Source organism: Balaenoptera physalus, assembly GCF_965194825.1.
Source record: "Balaenoptera physalus genome assembly, chromosome: 16".
Lineage (NCBI taxonomy): Eukaryota > Metazoa > Chordata > Mammalia > Artiodactyla > Balaenopteridae > Balaenoptera > Balaenoptera physalus.
The window spans coordinates 73,519,514-73,532,551 of record NC_138898.1 but is presented as its reverse complement, the minus strand read 5'-3'; the positions used below and the strand labels follow the sequence as shown (position 1 = coordinate 73,532,551).

Below are 13,038 nucleotides of genomic sequence, written 5' to 3'. Positions count from 1 at the left end.
CTAATCACTTAGCCCCTTTATCCTGCCCTACCCCCACAAGTGGGGCAAGATGGGGTCCTCTGTCCCTTCATTTCCATTGTCCCTCCTCCTCCCTCCCCTGATGTGAAGAGGGTCTTTAGAGTGTGATAATGTATCAAAGTTATCCTGTGAGAGTTGATCAATACCAGCCATAAGATTTCATGGTCTTTAAGTATCCTGCTCTAAAAAAATGTGAGAATTAAGGGCAAATGGGTCTTATCAGGACAGATAAAAAGAGCAGGTGCACAAGAAGTCCAGAGCTCTTGTTAGAAAAGGATGGAGGGACAGATGCCAAGATAAAGGGGACTTCCTGGTGTCTATGAAAGGCAAACTTAGCCTGACTGAAAAGTAATGCACATAAAACAAAAAGGAAATGTTGGTAGCAGCCTCTGGACTCTGACGCCCTTCCTGACCAGCTGTGATGAACATTAAAGTCCTTTCTATAATGAGCTGAGTTTATTCGCCTTTCTGGTCACTGTGGGTTAAAGTAACAGGTATAGCATAAAGTGATGGTAAAGAGCACAGCCTCTGAGTCACACCACCTGGATTTGAACCCAGGATCCTCCACTCCATAGCTAGAACACCTTGGGAATGTTACTTAAGTTCTCTGTGCCTCAGTTTCCCTGTTGGTAAATGAGGATAATAATAGCGTCTGCCTCCCAGTGTTGGCATGAGAAAGAAATTAATTAACATCTATATAGTAACAAATTAAAACTGAACCTGGCTCATAATAAAACAATATATTTAGCTATTCTACAAGCAGCAACCTGGACTCCCTTCCTTCAGGGAAGTAACCTCCTTGTCTACATGTACATGGTTGATTGGGTGATACCCCAGGACAAGTGTTGGGTCTCTCTATGGACTCACAGAGGCAAAGTGGGGGTACCCATAGGGATGTGGCTTGCACCCATGGAGCTCTGATTTCCTTACAAACTGCTACTTGCTTTCGTGCACTTGATGTTCTGAGTAGGAGGGATTTTTCTTCTGTTTGGCGGTGCTGGAGCAAGCTCATCTGTTGGTTTAGTCTGAAAACGGGAGAAGGTCGGTAGCAAACTTTTCTTGCCCTTAGGCTGAAAAGACTTGGCACAGTCAACTACAAGAAGTGAGGTGACTTGGTCACAGGAGGGCATAAATGGACATCAGACTTTGCTAACACCTAGGAAGCAGCATCACAGTGCAGTTAACAGGTGTTACCAGAACTCCAGAGGCAAAGTCTACAGAACCCAGAAGGGTTATTATCCAGGCATCAGATGAGGGTAGAGATTATTCAATATGCTAGCTCAAGCAAATTTTGCCTGAAGGCTTGTTTGCAGCTGTTGTAGCTCAAGGTATCTTGTCAAGGTCATCTTTCCATTCTGGTATTTCCAACCTCCCTCTTTTAAGAAATTTATCCACTCGGATCACTCTGGTCCATTGCCTGTACTCTATTCCCACTTACCTCTAGAACCTCTTTTCTTTATCAAGTCAATTCCTGCTCATTCCTCAAGCTAAACTAAATTTCAATCCCCTCCAGAAAGTTTACTTTGACCACTTCCAAATCCTCTGAACTGATAGCTCTCATTACCTGATACAATCAGGTGGAATTATATACTGTCTTATGACACCTATTATGCTAGAGCCTTGTAGGAGAGCAAACATCACTAGTTTTACCTGTACAGCATCCTTTATCCCTTCTTCTGGGAGCAATACCCACCCGATTTTTCTCTGGGGAAAGAAGCCCTTCCAAACTCTTGGTCCATATGGCTGTTGAAGGAGGTCATCAAAAGGATGTGATCACCAGTTGACCCTTGAGCTGGACCAGGGCAATCAGAGGCTCCTCACCCCCCTCTCCTTCCCTCGAAATGTACATTCTGCCCACAGTCCCACAGTGGGAGCCGTTTCAAGGATGCGGCCTTGAGATAGTAATGTGTTGTTGAGACCATCTAGACTGAATACATGACTGAATCCAGTTAAGGTCTCTATATAGACTTTTTTAGGATTCTGGCGGGTGCAGAGATCTACTCATCTTGTGGCCGCCCAAGACAAGCCTTGTATGTAAGTTCCCTCATGTGCTACTAGGCCCTGTAGAGTGTGGAGATCCTCCAAATGCTCCTGGCCCGAATCCTGGGGAGGGGCCTGTGGCCTGTAGAGAGGGGAGTGGGGGAAATCCCCGTTGATGCCTGGTATACAGATGGGTCTAGTTGGGGCAACCCATCCACACGGACTGCAGTCGCTATTCAGCCCGACACTGGAGGGAAACAGGAATGAACTGCAGCTGCCAGAGGGCTGAACTCAGCAGTCTGTTGATCACCCTTGAGCCCTGGCCGTTAACCCTTTGCACTTTCAGTTGGGCTGTTCTAAAGGGATTGACCCTACGGCTTAGAAAATGGGAAGCTGAGGGGCGGATGATCATGAATAAAACCTTGTGGGGTCAGGATACATAGAAAGACATTTGGGTTTGCCTGCAAGAGCCTGACTCAGTCCTCAATGTCTTCCACATTCCAGCTCAGAGGTGCTGACACCCCAGGCAACCAGCAAGCTGATGCTGTAACCCAGGTACAAGCCCTAGCAGCTGATCCTTCAGTAGACACAGCAGATTGGGTGTACACAAAAAGTGGCTACTGTAGTGCCTGAGTGTGGTGGTACACTGCCAAGGATGTCTGGATGCCCTTGAAATACAGTGACTTGGTTAACACAGTAAAAGCATGACCTGTGTGTTCTAAATAATACCCAAGACAACTGCCAAAGTCTAGGGTCATCCACTGGAGTTCCCAACCGGTGAGGGACTGGAAAATTGATTATACTGGCCCCCTCCCCCTGAGTGAGGGCTCTCAGTATGCCTTGGTTTGTGTGGATACTGGGTCTGGCCTAACCCAAACTTCCCTCTGTCACCATGCAAACCAGGAAGCCACCACTAGGGGATTAGAGAAACTGACTACCCTGTGCAGATACCTTCGTCAAATAAACAGTGATCAATGGTTACACTTCAAAGGTCATGACACGCAAGACTGGGAAAAGAACATGACATCGAATGGAGGTTCCATCTCCCCTATAAGCCACAGGCAGCAGCAGTGGTAAAAAGAAAGACTGAAATACTAAAGCAGCAGATTAAATCACTCACAGGTAAAACCACCTTGGCCAGGTGGACTAAAGTACTGTCCCAGCCTTTAATACATTTGAATGATCAACCAGTAGGGCCTGTCACCCCATTTGCCAGACTGGGGACCCCTGCCAAGACACTCAGTACCCTAAAGGTAGGCAGTGGAAGGAGACAGACATTGCCCTGACTCCCACTGAGGATCAACATGCTGTGCTGCTGAGAACACCAAGCCCCATCACACCTGGGGAAGGTGTTATCTACTGGAATCTGCAATGGGACGTCCCACTGGGATGGTAAATTACTTCACACCCCTGGGTGAGGGGGAACTACTCAGTCTCCACCAGGATCCTGCTGTGTTGCTGCAAGCCCAACCTGCTGAAACACACTCTACCTGGAATGGAACACGCACCACTGAAACAGGGGAGAAGGTGGGGTCCTGGTCTGGCATATCCCACCCCCAGTCCATCTCCTCACGCCTGACAGTCTGCCTCCCCAGAAGCACGACCAGGTCAAGTTCCTAAAGCTGCAGCCACATTAACATCCAAGGGTCAGGCAACAGGTGTAGTTCATATAGAAGGGGAAGACCTCCCCATACAAGTTCCTACTACGTGTCTGTCTTTTTGACCTTAGACTTCTGCTGCTCCTGTGGTGTCCGGTCACGGGATGGGTACCTGATGGAGATACCTTTCTACAGTGGGCCCACTTGTATGCCCGGCAAAGGAATCAGTCCACCTATGAGGTATGTGGGCAGCTGCCCCTCTCAACTCATCAGGACGAGCATGGTGGGTACCATCACTCCAGGGAGGGGACTGGGAGGCCCTAAAGCAGGACATTAAGAAAGGGCAAGCCAGGACGAGTACTCTTAATTCATCTGATGTCACCAATACTGATCCAGAGCACTGGCCTGTGGCACCCACGATCAATAACACTGGGTATGGGTACTCTTTTCCGGTCACTCAAACTACACAAGCAGCCCATCAAACTGGTGACAGGAAGGGTCCTAAAAATACCACCATCAGAGCCATGGGTGGCTGCAAGCAGATTTGGGATGGGTTCATGTGGGTCACCTCAGGTTGTGGACATTTAAGCACCTGGGCAACTCTATGTTGGTAACAGAAAAATCACTCTAAAAAGAACTAACCCAATTGCACCAGGAACAGGGGATGGATATCACTGGAACTGTGTGGTCACACCACCCAGATACTTATTGGGTGGCCCCAAAGGGGACCCAATGGTTGTGTGGCTCAGATCTTTGGCCGTGGCTTCTACCTGTGGTTGGGCTGCTGCACCCTGGGTTTTCCTGAGCCCAGGGGAGAATCCAACCACAGTAACAAAAACTGCCAACCTCTCTCTCCTCAAGGCCAGATGGTCACGTTCTGTTTTCCACTGGTACGATCATTTGGCCTCCACTTTGTCCCCTCCATTGGCCTGAAGGACATCATAGCACACATCGAAGCCCTTACTAAGTTCACCCAGCAAGCTTTCAATGACAGCCGGCAAAGCCTGTCCTTACTGAACACTGAAATGTGTCTAGTGAGAAAAGCCATCCTACAAAAGAGGATGGCCTTGGACATTACTGCTGCCTCGCAAGGAGGCACCTGTGCTGTTATCCAAACAGGAGGTTGTGTGTTCATACCTGATGAGTCGGCTAATGTATCATCTTTATTAAACCATGTGAGGACACACGTGATTGCCCTGAGTGATCAGACCCCCAGCCTAGGGAGGTTAACAAATCAATGGTTCAGGTCATGGGACTCTCAGTGGAAAAAAGTTATTACTTATTTGGGGAATCATTTTCCTGATCTGTTTTCTCCTGCATGTGCCTCTATGGCTGCTGTGGCATCTGCCTCCAGTGCAGACAGACAGCCGCCCCACGAGCCACCTCCATGCTAGTGACACCCCTTGCTGACCACTCAGGGCCCACTGTGGAAATGGGGGCCGGGTGGAGTGTTGGAGAAGGTCACCAAGAGAACGTGACCGCCAGTTGACCCACAAGCTGGTCCCAGGTAAGCACAGGCCCCTCACCCACTCCCCTGTCCTTGGATCCTTGGAATGTACATTCTGCCCACAGTGGGAGCCATTTCAAGGACACAGCCTTGAGAGAGTAATGTGTTGGGGTTTTTAAAATAAATTTATTTATTAAAAAAAATTTTTTTTGGCTGTGTTGGGTCTTTGTTGCTGTGCGTGGGCTTTCTCTAGTTGCGGCGAGTGGGGGCTACTCTTCATTGCAGTGCACGGGCTTCTCATTGTCGTGGCTTCTCTTGTTGTGGAGCATGGGCTCTAGGTGTGCAAGCTTCAGTAGTTGTGGCACGCGGGCTTCAGTAGTTGTGGCACGTGGGCTCAGTAGTTGTGGATTGTGGGCTCTAGAGCACAGGCTCAGTAGTTGCGGCACATGGGCTTAGTTGCTATGTGGCATGTGGGATCTTCCCGGGCCAGGGCTCGAACCCGTGTCCCTTGCATTGGCAGGCAGATTCTTAACCACTACGCCACCAGGGAAGCCCAGTAATGTGTTATTAAGACCATCTTGACAGTATTCTTGACTGAACCCTGTTAAAGCCTCTATATAAACTTTTAAGATTCTGGGGGGTAACTTCAGAGATCTACTCATCTTGTGGCCACCCAAGATATGCCTCATATATAAGTTCCCTTGCTTGTTATCTCTGCCATCTACGAATCTGAAGTGACTGCCTCTTTTCAGTCTCCTTGTACAGGGACCAGTTTATGAACTAGAAGTGGCTCAGAGAGCTCAGCTCCAGGAATGGACACGTGGCCCAGGCCTGACCAATCAGGTACTCCATCCCCCCAGTCACAATGATTGGTTCAGGAATCGGCATATGACCCAAATCAACCAACCCCATGAAGGTCAGCCCCAAAGTTTTTGCTGGAACTATTGAAAAAAAAAAAGGAGGGGGTACTGTCTTTCAAAAGACCAGCAGCTACCCATATGGTGACGAGAACCTTCATGAAAATAAAGCCAATTCAGAAGAAAGGAGAGCTGAATAAAGGGAAGAATCAGATGCCTGAGGGCATGATCTGGATCTGTGGATACAGCTATGCCTGAACTTAAACTTTCCTTGGACATTTCAGTTATATGAGAAAACAAATTCCCTTCACTCAACAAATACTTATTGAAGGCCTACTGTTCTGGGCACTAAAACACATCAGTTAACATTTTTTTAACTTAATATGGTATAAACCTAGATTTCTTCACTTGTAACTGAAATAGCTCTTGTCAAAAAAGACATCATGTTGCTTAATTCTTGCACTGTCATTTAACATCCTTCATGTGGATGCCTCTTTTTCCCAGGTAGATCATGAATTCATTAAGAATAGAGACCCTATATTATATTTCTCTGTATCACCAACTGTGATATGTACATAGTACATAATTAACAAAGTATTTGTTAAATCAATAAAAGGCTATATTTATTGGGCATTACCACTGGTGTTGTTGACTCAAATAGCATAGCTCAGAAGAAATGTCCAAGGAATCTTGCCAGTGAGTTCTGATTAGACCCTGGTGATCAGGAGGTATCTGTGCTCCCTGAGCACAAACATGGCATGATGATGGAAATCAACACTGATCCACAAAAAAATAATATATCAGAGGATTGATGCAAGATGTCAGAACATATGCATGTGCCTACCTCTGCTCTCAGTCCAAACTCCTAGAAATGACCCAAGAAAAGATATTGGTAAATAATAAATACATAACATTAATAAAAATCAAGAAAAAGTACAGCAAAGGACCATAAATTCTGAACAGAAGGAAAAGAGCTAAAAAATGGGCAGAAAGGGATTAGCTGTGAAGATGGGAGTGGTTTCAGGGATGGTCCACATTCAAAACAGGAAGCAGTGGGTAGCGAATGGTGAATGGAGTAATCGGAGACCTGAGTTCAGAGCAGTTGAGTGGTTAACTCATTCACTGAGATTCTTATGCCACTGGGGAGTAGGTAGCAACCACCTTTTCCTACAGAATAAAGCAGTGACTCTGAACACAAAGGAGGAAGACACAGGACATTGCCAAAAGTATCTTGCAACTCCCAGGAGAGACAAGAAACATTCAAACCAGAAGAAAAACTACCAGCTCACTCTACCTGGCAGCACACCAAGTCCCTTCTAACACTGCAGATAGGCTGATAAATCAAAGTCATCATCAATAGGTGAATATCAAATGTCAATCTCAAACATGGAGGGGGGACAAGAACCCCCCAAAATATTGCAAAATCTAGTCCAATCTAGTTAACTATCCTCCTCTTATTTAATCTCTCATCAGCCTTTAATAAAAACGGCCACTCCCTTCCTGCAACACCTATTTTCCTTGGCTGCCATGACATCACACTCAAGTGGTTTTCCTTCTACTTCTCTGGTGACTTCTACTTAGTCTTCTATGCTAGATTCTTCTATTAGTTAACTAGCTGCTGTAACAAAATACCACAAACTGAGTGGCACAACAAGGTGTCAGCAGAGCCACATTCCCTCTGAAGGCTCTGTTCCAGGCCTCTCTCCTAGCTTCCGGCAGTTCTTTGACTGTGGTAGCATAACTCCAATCTTCATGTGAACTTCTCGCAGTGTGTGTGTCTGTTTTCAAAGTTCCCCTTTTTATGAGGACACCAGTCATAATGGACTAGGGGCCCACCCTAGTCCAGTATGATGTCATCTTAACCTAACTAATTACATCTTCAATGACCCCATTTCCAAATAAGGTCACATTCTGAGGTACTGGGGGTTATGACGTCAACATATGAATTCTGGGGGGACATAATTCAAGCCATGAAAATTCTCCTCCTCCACGGTCTGCTAAATGATGGCACGCTCTAGGGCATGGGCCTACCTTCTCTTCCCTTCTGTACCTATACTCTTTTCCTATATGTTCTCATCAAGTCTGATGGCTTTTAATATATGATAATGACCTCCAGGTTTATATCTCCACCCATGGCCTCCCCCTTGAGATATACCCACCTGTCTACTTGACACATATCTAATAGAGATCTCAAAATTATCGCATCCAAATCAGAATTAATCACTTTCCCACCACCACTCCACTCTAAAAAACAGGTCGCTACCAGTTCTCCCCACATCAAAAACTGTAGTGCCATCAACCCAAATACCCTGAAATAAAAAATCTAGGAGCCATCCTCAGTTCCTCTCTTTCTCTTATGCTCCATAACCAAGCTATTCCAAGTCCTGACAGTTCTACATTCAAAACATATGGAACACATCCATTTCTCTCCACCTTTGTTGTCTCTCCCAAGTCCAAGTCACCATCACCGTTTGCCAGAACTAAATCCAGAGGCCCATATCTGACCACACTTCCTTCATTCTTGCCTCGTTCCAATTCACACTCAACATCATCCAGGGTGATTTTGTTAAAGTGTACATCAGATCTTGTCACTCACTTGTTTAAAATCCTTAAATGTCCACTTTTAGAATCAACTACCATGGCCTGCAAGGCTCTTGCGACATGGTCTGGCCCCTGCCTGGCACTGCATTTCACTCTGGTCCCGTCCCTCCCCTTGTTCACTATGCTCCAGCCACACTGGTCTCCTTTCAGTTTTTAGAACACTCCACACTTTCCCGCCTTCAATGGCAAGGTCTTCATTCTCTTGCCATTTCCCCTTCCAGAAATGCTCTTCCACAAGCTGCACATCTATGGTTCCATCTCACCCTTCAGACTCCAGCTCAAAAATCAAACCTCAGAGAAACCTTTCATTGATCAGCCTTTCTAAAGTAACCTCTGCCTAGTTACAGTCTGTCCCATCATCCTATTTATTTTCTTCTTAGTATTTATAACAACCTGATATTATCTTGTTTACTTATATGTTTCCTTGTATGTTATTTTTCTCCTTCTCCAATCTCCATCTAGAATGTAAGCTCCTTAAGGGCAAGACTCATGTATGTCTTTCACCACTGTGTCCAGTATTCAACACTTTACCTGAAACATAATTAGCTTCTATATGTGCTTAATAGATGGGTGGATGAATAGAAAAATTAATAGACCCTAGAAATCATCTTACTCAAGTTGCTGTATGCTGAGTACTCTCTCAGCATCCTCTTTCCATAGTGGATCTAGCCCAGGAGTCTATAAGGGAGAGAACTCTCCCGAAGATACAGAGATGCCCTCACCTTCCTACAGAAATGGGCACACTTTCTATTGCCTTCATCATAAAGTCCAAATTCTCTCCAGCCTGTGTGCACAACTTCACCTTCCACCACTTCCTTCCGCCGTGCTAAGTTCACGGCACACTCAACTTCATACCATTACGTGAAAATACCAGTCATGCTCATGACCTTGCCTCTCTTTGGAATGCCTTTCTACCCCCCTCCTGCTAAACATCACTCAGCTTCCCTCTATGAAGCTTTGTCTGGTAGCCAAAGAGGTTATACTCTGTACTGTCACAGGCCTTCATGAATCCCTCCACCACCACATTTATTCTAATATACGATAATTCTATGACTAATTTTCCCCATTTTACTGTTAATACTTTGAGTAAAAGGGTTATGTCTTATGTCTCTGTCTATCCCACTAGTGTCTAGCATGGTGCCTTAGAGAGAGAAACAGAAAAAAAATGTTAACTATTATATATGCATATTAAGAAATAATTTTTTTAAGAGAATTTTTTTAAGAGAATTTTTCATTATTGTATTGCTCAATGGGGTGAAAAGAACTGGAACATATTAATGGTTGTTATTCTGTCAACTATCTGACCACCATTAGTGAACCAGTGGGAGAGGCAATTTTTAATTTATGAAATGGAAATTTATTTCAATTAGTTATAATGTGGTTAAGAAATCACATTTGAAAATATTTATACTATGTCTGAAATAGACACACTAATACACACATACTCAACCTTTTCACTTTTCACTATCAGCTTGGATTTTTTTTTAACTGAGCATAAGCATTGACAGCACTTCTTGGAACTGTTTAATGTATATTTACTGTCCACTTTTATGGTAACCCTACATTAAATCCCATTGGCCAAAAGCAAGTTATAGCTCTTCTGGTTGCTGGCCAAAGGCTGGTGGATCAGCACCATGGACAGAGGGAAATGGTGCAAAAGGTCACTCTAAGGCTACTTGTAAAATAACAGCTGTGATAGCAGATGTACTACCAAGGAGAGACTGGTGTGAATGGTCCCCTGGGGATCATGGGAAGCGCGTGACATCGGGGTTGGGGTCAACTCAGAGGATGGGGTCTTAAGAAACCAACCACTCCTCCAAGATGTCTCTGAGTAGCATTATCTGCTTCATTTATTGACCCATATCGATTTCAACAATTTTTCAACAGTTTGCTCTTCTGTTCCCAAGGTGCCAACATTTCCAAGCTGAAGTAAACATCAATACCTAACTAGAAAATATGAAGGACATTTGTTCTTTTTACCTGTCCAGCATCTATGACCCTTTTTTCCTTTGCAAACCACCTTTCAAACAAATAAGCTGTTCTTAAAAGATGACACTAAGGAATTGCTGATGCTATGGGGAAGCGTTTGCGATTATATTGAAGTTATGTTTAAGATGGGAGTCCCTGTCTTTTAGCAGTACATTCTGACAGCTACAAATGAAATAATACGATGTCTGGGAATTGTTTTAAAATAATCCAGGATCAGGGGAGTAGACAGAGATAAAGGGAAGTCAAGTTTGGCCATGAATTGCTAATTGTTAAAGCTGGAGCATGAGAACACAAGAGTTAATTCTCTCTACTCTTTTATATGTTTGAAATTTTCCATTAAACATATACATATACGTGTGTGTGCATGTAACAGAGAGGCCACACAAAAATAAAAATAACAATGATTCCTGAAGAATGTATAATCCTGCACCTAAGAGATAATGCAGAGCAAGCTTTAATACCCTCTACTCCAAGAGGAGCTTTAAGAAGACTAAGCTATAACTGGCCCCTGCAGACTAGAGATTTCTGTCTCGCTCAAGATCATATGATGGACTAGGGAGTTCAGATGTCTAGGGATGTTCACTTTCTTCTGGAGCAAGATGTCTCAGGAGAGTAGTTTCTAAAAATGAAATCTTTCATGCACCTCCCCTGGCAAGAAGCAGCTGGGGGCAGCTTGCAGTTGCAGGGGCTGAAGCTGAGTGTAGGGAAGGGGTCCCTGGTTGTGATGATGGGCCCAAGGTCAACACCTAAAGTTTGGGGTCAGAACTAAAACAACAACGAAGCATTCTTTAAACATAAAACGGGCTAGATACGTAGAGGGAGTCGAGATATGATGCCAAGTACATAGGGAGAGGAGCTAAAACATGAAGAGGGTGGACAGGCACAAAAGGAAGACATACCTAAGTATTTCCTGGATTGGGGGAGGGGGTTGGGGGGTTTTTTCATGCAGTACCCACATCAGAAGCAAATAAGGAGCCAACACAGACGCTGGTGGATAAAACAAGAAAGTGAATGTAGATGTGCTTCAAAATCTGTGGAACTGTGCACACATGGCAAGAATTACTCAGAGCTTATGGACAGCAGATGACGTTGAGTGCCTACTATGTGCAAGGCATTGCTCTAAGCACCTGGCACACAACAGTTAAATAAATAAATAAAGTCCTGCTTCATTGAGCTAACAGTCTAGATAAATGTATTTGCCAATTATTTAAAAGTGTGATAATTTCACCTGGCCCACAACAGTTAAATAAATAAATAAAGTCCTGCTTCATTGAGCTAACAGTCTAGATAAATGTATTTGCCAATTATTTAAAAGTGTGATAATTTCACCTGGCTTTTTCCTTTAGACAGAAAAGATGGCCTCCAGCTCACTGCAATCCCCACTATTCCCCATTCCCTACTGTTTTTTTAAATAATTTTATTTATTTATTTTTGTCTGCATTGGGTCTTCGTTGCTGCGCGAGGGCTTTCTCTAGTTGTGGCGAGTGGGGGGCTACTCTTCGTTGCGGTGCGCGGGCTTCTCATTGCCTCTAGAGCTCAGGCTCAGTAATAGTGGTGTACGGGCTTAGTTGCTCCGTGGCACGTGGGATCTTCCCGGACCAGGGCTCGAACCCGTGTCCCCTGAATTGGCAGGCGGATTCTTAACCCCTGCGCCACCAGGGAAGTCCTCCCTACTGTCTTATACTCTACTTCACTCAATTATATTATCTGCCTGAGCCCTGCAGCCTTTCGAGTTTGTTACCCCTGCTCCCTAATGTCCCTGAGGTGCTTGTGACACTTGCCTCTCCTAAAAACACCAAATGGCTCAAGGAGCATATAAAAGACCCTGTTCTTAGCCGACTCAGAATCGTGGGATGCCACTTAGTCTAAAGTAACCTTGGGCGGATACATCACCTCACCGAGCTGTCGATGTCCTTAACTCTAAAACGGATGAAATCTTACCTGTTTTATAGGATTTCTGTGAGGATTAGACTTTGCCTAGTCAGCTCTTCCTCCTCCTTTGGATCTCACCCCTAGCTTTACCTCTTCAAAGAAGCTTTCCCAGACCTCCTAAGTCAACTCCCTCTAATATACACAGATTCTAAGCATCATGTACTCGTCGGCAGTACCTGCCGCAGTTACAACTGTACATTAGTTTGTAGATTATTTGATTAACACGTGCCTCTCCCACCAGACTGAAAGCTCAAAAGTGGCAAAGGATGCTGTGTTTTTTGTTTGTTTTGTTTTTATCACCACCTATCACCATGTCTGGCAAAAAAAAAAAAAAAGGTGCTCAATAAATATTATTTTAAAGAGACCAAAGAAATGAAATAAAGGAAAGTAAGCTTGTAGACAGCTGTGTAAAGACAACCTCTGGCATGTACTAGCTGCCCAATAGAGTCTCACCTAATGCCTCTTGGCTGCTAGAATTTGCACGTCAAGTTTTAACTAAGATTTTCTCTAAGAAAAAAAGTTACTAAGTTTTATTTTTTAATAGTCTATCTACCCGCCAACCCCAGAACAGGGATTTTTGCTTTGCCCATTGATATAAGCCAAATGCCTCAAAGTG

At 44.6% G+C, this 13,038-nt stretch overlaps 1 long non-coding RNA gene across 1 annotated transcript in view; it reads left to right on the top strand.

Annotated features, from left to right (window-relative positions):
- LOC309645687 overlaps positions 1-13,038 on the top strand; it is a 702,435-nt gene that overhangs the window by 102,482 nt on the left and 586,915 nt on the right. The window lies entirely within an intron of this gene.